General features: G+C 46.6%; 1 long non-coding RNA gene across 1 annotated transcript; it reads left to right on the top strand.

Moving 5' to 3' along the window:
• Positions 1-533: 533 nt before the first annotated feature.
• On the top strand, positions 534-1,800 carry LOC149337085 (uncharacterized). Its single transcript, XR_016284598.1, has 2 exons — positions 534-640; positions 1,551-1,800. It is a non-coding gene; the product is annotated as an uncharacterized LOC149337085 (long non-coding RNA).
• The last annotated feature ends 4,681 nt before the right edge of the window (positions 1,801-6,481 follow it).

Genomic DNA, 6,481 nt, shown 5'->3' with positions numbered 1-6,481 from the left:
TGCCCTTTTCCAGGTAGCGGGCTAACACCCCACCCCGCGAAGCGCTATTTTTTCTTTCTGGTTGTCACTTTCTCAAACCTGTTTTCCCTCGCGCGCAGCTACGCGCTTCGCTGTTCCTCCACCTCCCTATCTCCACCTTTCAGCTCGAGGACTTTTCTCGGAACCGCAAAACCTGTGTAAAGGAAAATTCCTCTCTCCCCTCCAGCCAACCCCCCACCCCCCCCACACCATCGTCTCCACTGCTCGTCTTGGAACCGCGCGACTCATCACAATAAGACATTCTTGACTGCACGGCGGAGCTCAACCACGTGCAAACCAACGCGACGAAAATGCATGCACACTCGAGCTAACACCGTTCATAGTCTGCGCACGCGAAAAGCCACACTCATATATTAGGAGAGCTCCGACGCTGTTCGTACCGCCTGCAAGATCTTTTGTAAGTACTAAAACTCTTTTATCTTGATATACGTCTGGAAGTTAAAGTGTTTTTTGTAGTAAATGTTGCTTTGACTACATGCGCCTTTATTTTTTCGGCAGGAGAAGAGAGCGAGCCAAAAAGCACGAGGACGACTTCTGTGTACCCACTCTCATTGCGAAATGGCTTGCTTGACGTCGTGCGCAGTGGAATTGTGGCCGAATGGTGAGAATTTAATTTTTCGTCTTTGGTGAGATGAACTCACTAAAGATTCACTACTTTGGCTAACAGCGGGTTTGAACTCATATGAATTGAGATAGGATGCATTCGGGAATATGTCCTTTACCGCTTATGCACGACGGAAATCAGAACCGCTTAATTAATTTTCCACTGCAGACTAGTTGGTAAGGATATGTGTAATACTTCCGTAGTGTTTCTTTTTGCCTTCTACTCTTGCAGACTCAATAGAAAATCCGCAATTACTGGTTAAAGCTTTTGCCGAAGTTCTCTCGCAATGAAAAAGGGCATTACTCTGGACTATCAGACTAGTATTTTTGTGTGGTTTTCAAGTTGCAGTTTCGAATCCAACTATAGCATGCATGCGAAGCAACTAAGGTAAAACAAAGGTGCCCTGAGTTCCTTGCGTTCAGCGTATTTCGTCAAAAGTCGCGAGCCGCATTTTTGACCCCATTAAATAAAACTAATCAAAAATGTTGTTTTGACGTCCATGTGGAAGAGACGCTACAACCTGTGCATATTTACTGGAATAAAAAATTACCTCGCAATTTAGACACACAAGTTATGATATTAAAACAAAATAATACATTAATCTGTTTTCAATATCACATTAATTTCCTTATCTCGCATTGAGTATATTTACTGGGAGTGCGACACGACGCATTAAACTAAATTAAACCATTTGGTGTAAGGGAAGTTTAGTAAATTAAATTCCACTTTGTGCAACTAGTGTGGGGCTGGTTCTTAAAAATAAATTAAAAATTATCCTGTAAAATATGTTCCTAGTGTCTTCACGATTACTGTGTTTCACAAAATTCGGTGTTATCTTTGTTATGTTTGTTTTTGTTCTGTGATGGCCATAATTCAACTTACCATGACATCATGCATCTCTTTGCAGGCTTGGCACTTCGTGAGGCCATCGTGCAAGAACTGGACGAGGAATTTGTTTGAATGCAGTCCAGCAGCCCCCTTGCAAGTGGAGTGCAACGATTACTTCGGATATGACTGATCAGTTCACTGGAGGACAGCTCCGTTGAGCGCTTTTTGGATGCCTTAGCCGTGCCGCAGCAGCTTGCCGAGATGCTTTGTCCAACCTGATCGGCACTCACCAAACTTGAAAATAAATTGTTTTCCCACAGCCTCTGCCACCATGCTCTTGGGCCCCTTTTCTTTACTCCCCAGGGTGGCTGGTGGTAGCGCAAACCATCCTGTGTGCGCTAGAAGCGTGATTCTTGTAACTCAAAGCAATAAACGGGTCTTTTTTCTGGAATTCTTTCGCACCCTCATTTATGAATATTTGCTAGGTAGAATGTTATGCATGTACATCTATCCACAGTGCCGGTCATTGGCGAGTGGGTTAATTGCATGTGCCAGCGTTCGAAAGCTGGATGCCATTATTCGAAAGCTGGAAACCATTATTCGAAAGCTGGATGCCAATATTCGAAAGCTGGAAACCATTATTCGAAAGCTGGCTACCAATGTTTGAAACTTGGCTACCAATGTTTGAAAGTTGGATGCCAGTATGAGACCTTTGCTGGTCCATGCTGCAGAACGAACATCGGGACTGCGTTGGCCGCTTGATCGGCCGAGCGTTGGCCCAAAACTGGCATGAAAGTAAGGCCAATGTGTGAAGTGGTAGCGCTCGGCCCAAATGCCAGTGTAGGACCGATGTTCGTGCCAAGTTTTGCCAACACTTGCGCGACGTTCGGCCAATGTTGTTGTGCTGCCTGGGTAATCGTGGTCACCCGCTACCACCGATGCTGCAGCAGCTGGCCATTGCACTTCAGTTTTATGGGAGCGGAACGTTTCAAGTAGTCACCGGTGACTTGGTAAACGTTTTGCAACCGACAGTGTGTCATGCATGGAACGACTGTCCACGCTGATCGCGGCACACCTGTTCCCTCGAACTATGAAGTTGCCGGTTCTTTTCTCGTTGGCGTTGCATAACCCTCCTCGCAGTGCCACCCCTCTTCCTCCGCTCTGACACAGCAAAAACGTTACCATGCTCAGGAATTGCCGGAAAAGTGTTGCATTCGGCATTCGAGAGAAAAGGCAAGAAATTAATTTATGTTTTGAGCAAATGCAGCGGGAATGAAACAAATTAGATGCAGCATCAGTATTCTCTCTGTAGACTTTTTGAGACCTGGATTCATTCCTTCTAGGACAGTGGCAAGCAGTAGGTCAACTGCATACAAATTTATTTTCCTCTGGTGCAAAGTAAGGTGTGCAAACATTATTAGAAAACCAAGTTGCCACTACGAATAATTCAAACAAGGTGCACAGATCCGTGCAATAGAAACATCCAGTAAATAATCGAAAACGGAAAAATACGATGAACACACTCTTAGAGCGGAGAAGGAGGAGCGCCACTGCGAGGAGGGTTACGCAATGCCAATGAGGAAAGAGCTAAGTTCCCCGCCCCTGCAGCCGAGGTTTAAGCGGATGCCACTGAGTTTTACCGCCTTGGCCGATTACCTGGGGTGACTGGGTGCATAGACTGCACCCATGTCAGAATCAAGTCACCTGGCGGGCAGCTCGGAGAAGTGTACCACAATCAGAAAGGCTACTTTTCGATCAATGTGCAGGTGAGCCCATTTTTCTTTTTGCAAAACTTAATGGCGGTCTAGGTGTCATAATATCGTACTAACGCGCGTTGATATTTAGAACAGACATGAGGGCCACTTTCCTTCGCATTGCCCATCACAGCTGTCGTCTTATTCGAAATAATGCTCATGTAAACATTGAACCAAATATGGAAATTGATCTATTGCATTGCTGCACCTGCACTGCGTCACTTTTCAAGACTGGAGGGTCTGGTTTAATTATTGTGTATACGTATATGCAGACCCCTCCTTTTATGTCCAAAGTTACTTGTGCTATCAATGCATCAATGAGGCAGGGATTTATTATACAATATTTTAGGGATGCCTCAATATTTTGGCTTGCGTTGTATAAGCACCAGCACTAATGTATTGCTTCAGGTGTTGCTTCAGTTTGAAGAAGCGCTCTGCCAACTCCATCAGTGTCGAGAATTACAGAATTCAACTCGGGGAACTGTCGCTCGCCACTGCTGCAAGTGGAGAAGTTCGCAGTCGCTCTGAGCACTCGTAATATCAACATGTGGCCAATATAATTTGCTTCACGGCATAGCTGCCACCACTTATGCCTCGCTCCCCAGTTCAGTCGACGGACGGCTATCTTGCCCCAGCAGAAGCGAAGATGGAGTTGGGCCTGAGATGTCACGTAAAAAGCAGCCAATCGCTGCAATCTGCTCGCCGGCCGGATCTACTCTCCACACAAAAGTTGAAGTTCAGCAACTCTCCCTCTGCTTGCCGGACCAGGCGGATGCCTATTGTCAGGTCTGTGCGGTCCCTTGTCATTCGCATGCAGTGTGGGAGGTGCAAAATAGCGATCGTATGACGGCCCTTAACGCGTTGAGAGTGTGTAACCTTCCACGCACTTGGCTTCATCCTCTCCTCACCGCTCGGAGGAGGCCATGGAGGAAGGACTCTGAGCTGCATGCCAAAAAAAGGCCACCACCATCTGGAAGACGTTGAAGTAACGAGCGTTAGCTGTTTGGTTTACTAGAATTGATATGAATTATATTAAAGCACGCGGCAGGTGGTTGTTTCAACATTGCTATTGTAGATGGCGCTACAAGTCTCAATTCAAGATGTGCTGTTTTCTAGTTGCTGCCGCAGATGGCGCTGTGATCTCAGGGTGGTAGCAGACCCCATGAAATCTCTAAACGTGATGGGTAGTTGTTGCCACAGATGACGCTGTGATCTCAGGGTGGTATCAGACTCCATAAAATCTTGAAACATGATGAGTAAGGGCTAAGGCTCTTAAAACTGTGCCGGAAGTCATGCGTTTTCACAAGGGCTACTGGGAGTCTTTGGCTGACGGCGCAGCCAATAGTAACACCGGGTGCAGTAGCATCATCTGCTGCAATGCCTGTTGCGATTAAGCAAGCGCGCCGCAACGGCGGCCAGGTAGGGAAGGAGCAGGGGGTGCTGGCTTCAAAAAATGTGACGTAAATGCCTCTCCTGAGTTCTTTCCTCCCTCTATGGAGGCGGCGGAGAAGCCCCTAGAAGGTTCCAAACGTTTTCGTCGCGCCTGACCAATGACGACGCGCGTCTCGAAGGGAGGGAGAGAGGACACTTGTGCTGTAAAAGCTACGTTTATGTCCGCACCTACTTTGGCGTGTTGTAATGGACAGACGTGGCGCATCCTATAAACGAAGGTCACGTTGCTTCGGGAAGCTATAGCTAATGTTGCAGTGAGTCATCAAGTGCTACCACTCGGCTCCCGGGGTCAACCCAGTGTTCGGCAAGCCCACAGATCTGCGAGGGAGTTGCGCACGTCTATGGGATGGCCACAACGTGACTCTCCAGACATCGGTCTGTGACAGTTCCCCGGGGAATAATTTGGTGTTAATTTTTTCCGACTCTCTCTTGCACCATTAATTGTTGTTAAGCCTCTCTTTGTAATAGAGCCTCTTTAGTTGCATGCTTTTCATTGCTCTTTAAAACCAGTGTGAATTCCTGTGTATCATCTCTTGCTGTATAAAGTTTTTTTTGCTTGTTACCTCTTACTCCAACCCTTTCTCTGGCTTGAACCAGCAAAAGCAGGGCACCAAACGGCCACCCCTTTCTGTCACTAGAGGTAGCCGGGTTCTGGCTGAGCTTATCACGCAAGTCGAGGGCACCTCTTTTGAGACCGAAACAGCTACACTCAGTGTAGTGCAATGTCTTTTGTTTGAAACATGAAATGCCGATGCACTGTTGTGCTATGCTGTGCCCTCTGCGAGGATGCTGTGATGCGTGCGGGAACCAGTATTTTTCAGTGCCTTGATTTCATTCTACTTTTCTCTGTGGGCGTAGTGAAATCGGTTCATTAGTGATTTTCTTGGACACATGGAGATCTACCCTTCAGCCGGAAATGGGTACCGGTACAGGGTGCATACAACTGCGGCTCAGGCCAAACTACTTTAGACTCCGCATATAGGTAGACCTGTATAGGCCGACTCCCCTCCCCCAAAATCTCAGGCAGTCATTTTTGCAAAAAAATGTTGACTTGTATGCGGCGATATACGTATGGTACTTAGTAACAGCAACAAATATGTGGAACCTCTCAGGTCCATTTGATCGGTTCTATTGGTTGACAGCAGCTGGAGGGATAAAAACACAATTGGAAAAACTTTTGGGTCTGTTTGGAAATCAGCACTCGGAGATAGTGAACATTAACCTTCAATAAGTTGACAAGTGTAGAGCTGCAGAAGTATAGAGCTGCTTTCATTGCCTCGGCCAGGTCCCTTGTGCTCTGTGTGCAGTCTGACTTTTAACTTGGGCTGAGGTTAAATGCAATTTCACCATCCTCCTTTCACATCGGTATTTTGAGGAATTCAGGTATCTTCTAGCTCTTGTGACTTAATTTTATACTAGTGAGCAGCTTTGTCATTTCAGGTGTGCTTTCAGGGCTCCGAGAAGCTCACATGCAACGGGCTGGTTGCCAACGACATCCCGACCTCAATCAAAGCTGCAGCAATTGAAAGGACAGTGCCAATATTCCTTGGATCTGTGTGTCACACTCTCATTCGGAATGACATCCCAGCCAGCATGACGGCTCAAAGTAAAAACTGGCTGCATAAAGCGTGTGCCAACAGACTTGATTGCATCTAGACTGTTGTTATCAGTGGCAAGCCTGTTTTGAATACTGTGCACCATGACAACAAACACTCTCATGCTCTGTGACTTTTGGCTGCCTGATTTTTTATTGCAAGACTTGGTAAGCAAAAAACCACTAGTGTAGTGTGTGCACAGCAAATTT

This window comes from Amblyomma mixtum, chromosome 7 (assembly GCF_055824585.1).
Source record: "Amblyomma mixtum isolate Tamu chromosome 7, ASM5582458v1, whole genome shotgun sequence".
In the NCBI taxonomy this organism is placed as follows: domain Eukaryota; kingdom Metazoa; phylum Arthropoda; class Arachnida; order Ixodida; family Ixodidae; genus Amblyomma; species Amblyomma mixtum.
The sequence above is the reverse complement of the archived record's forward strand: the minus strand, read 5'-3'. Positions and strand labels throughout refer to the sequence as shown.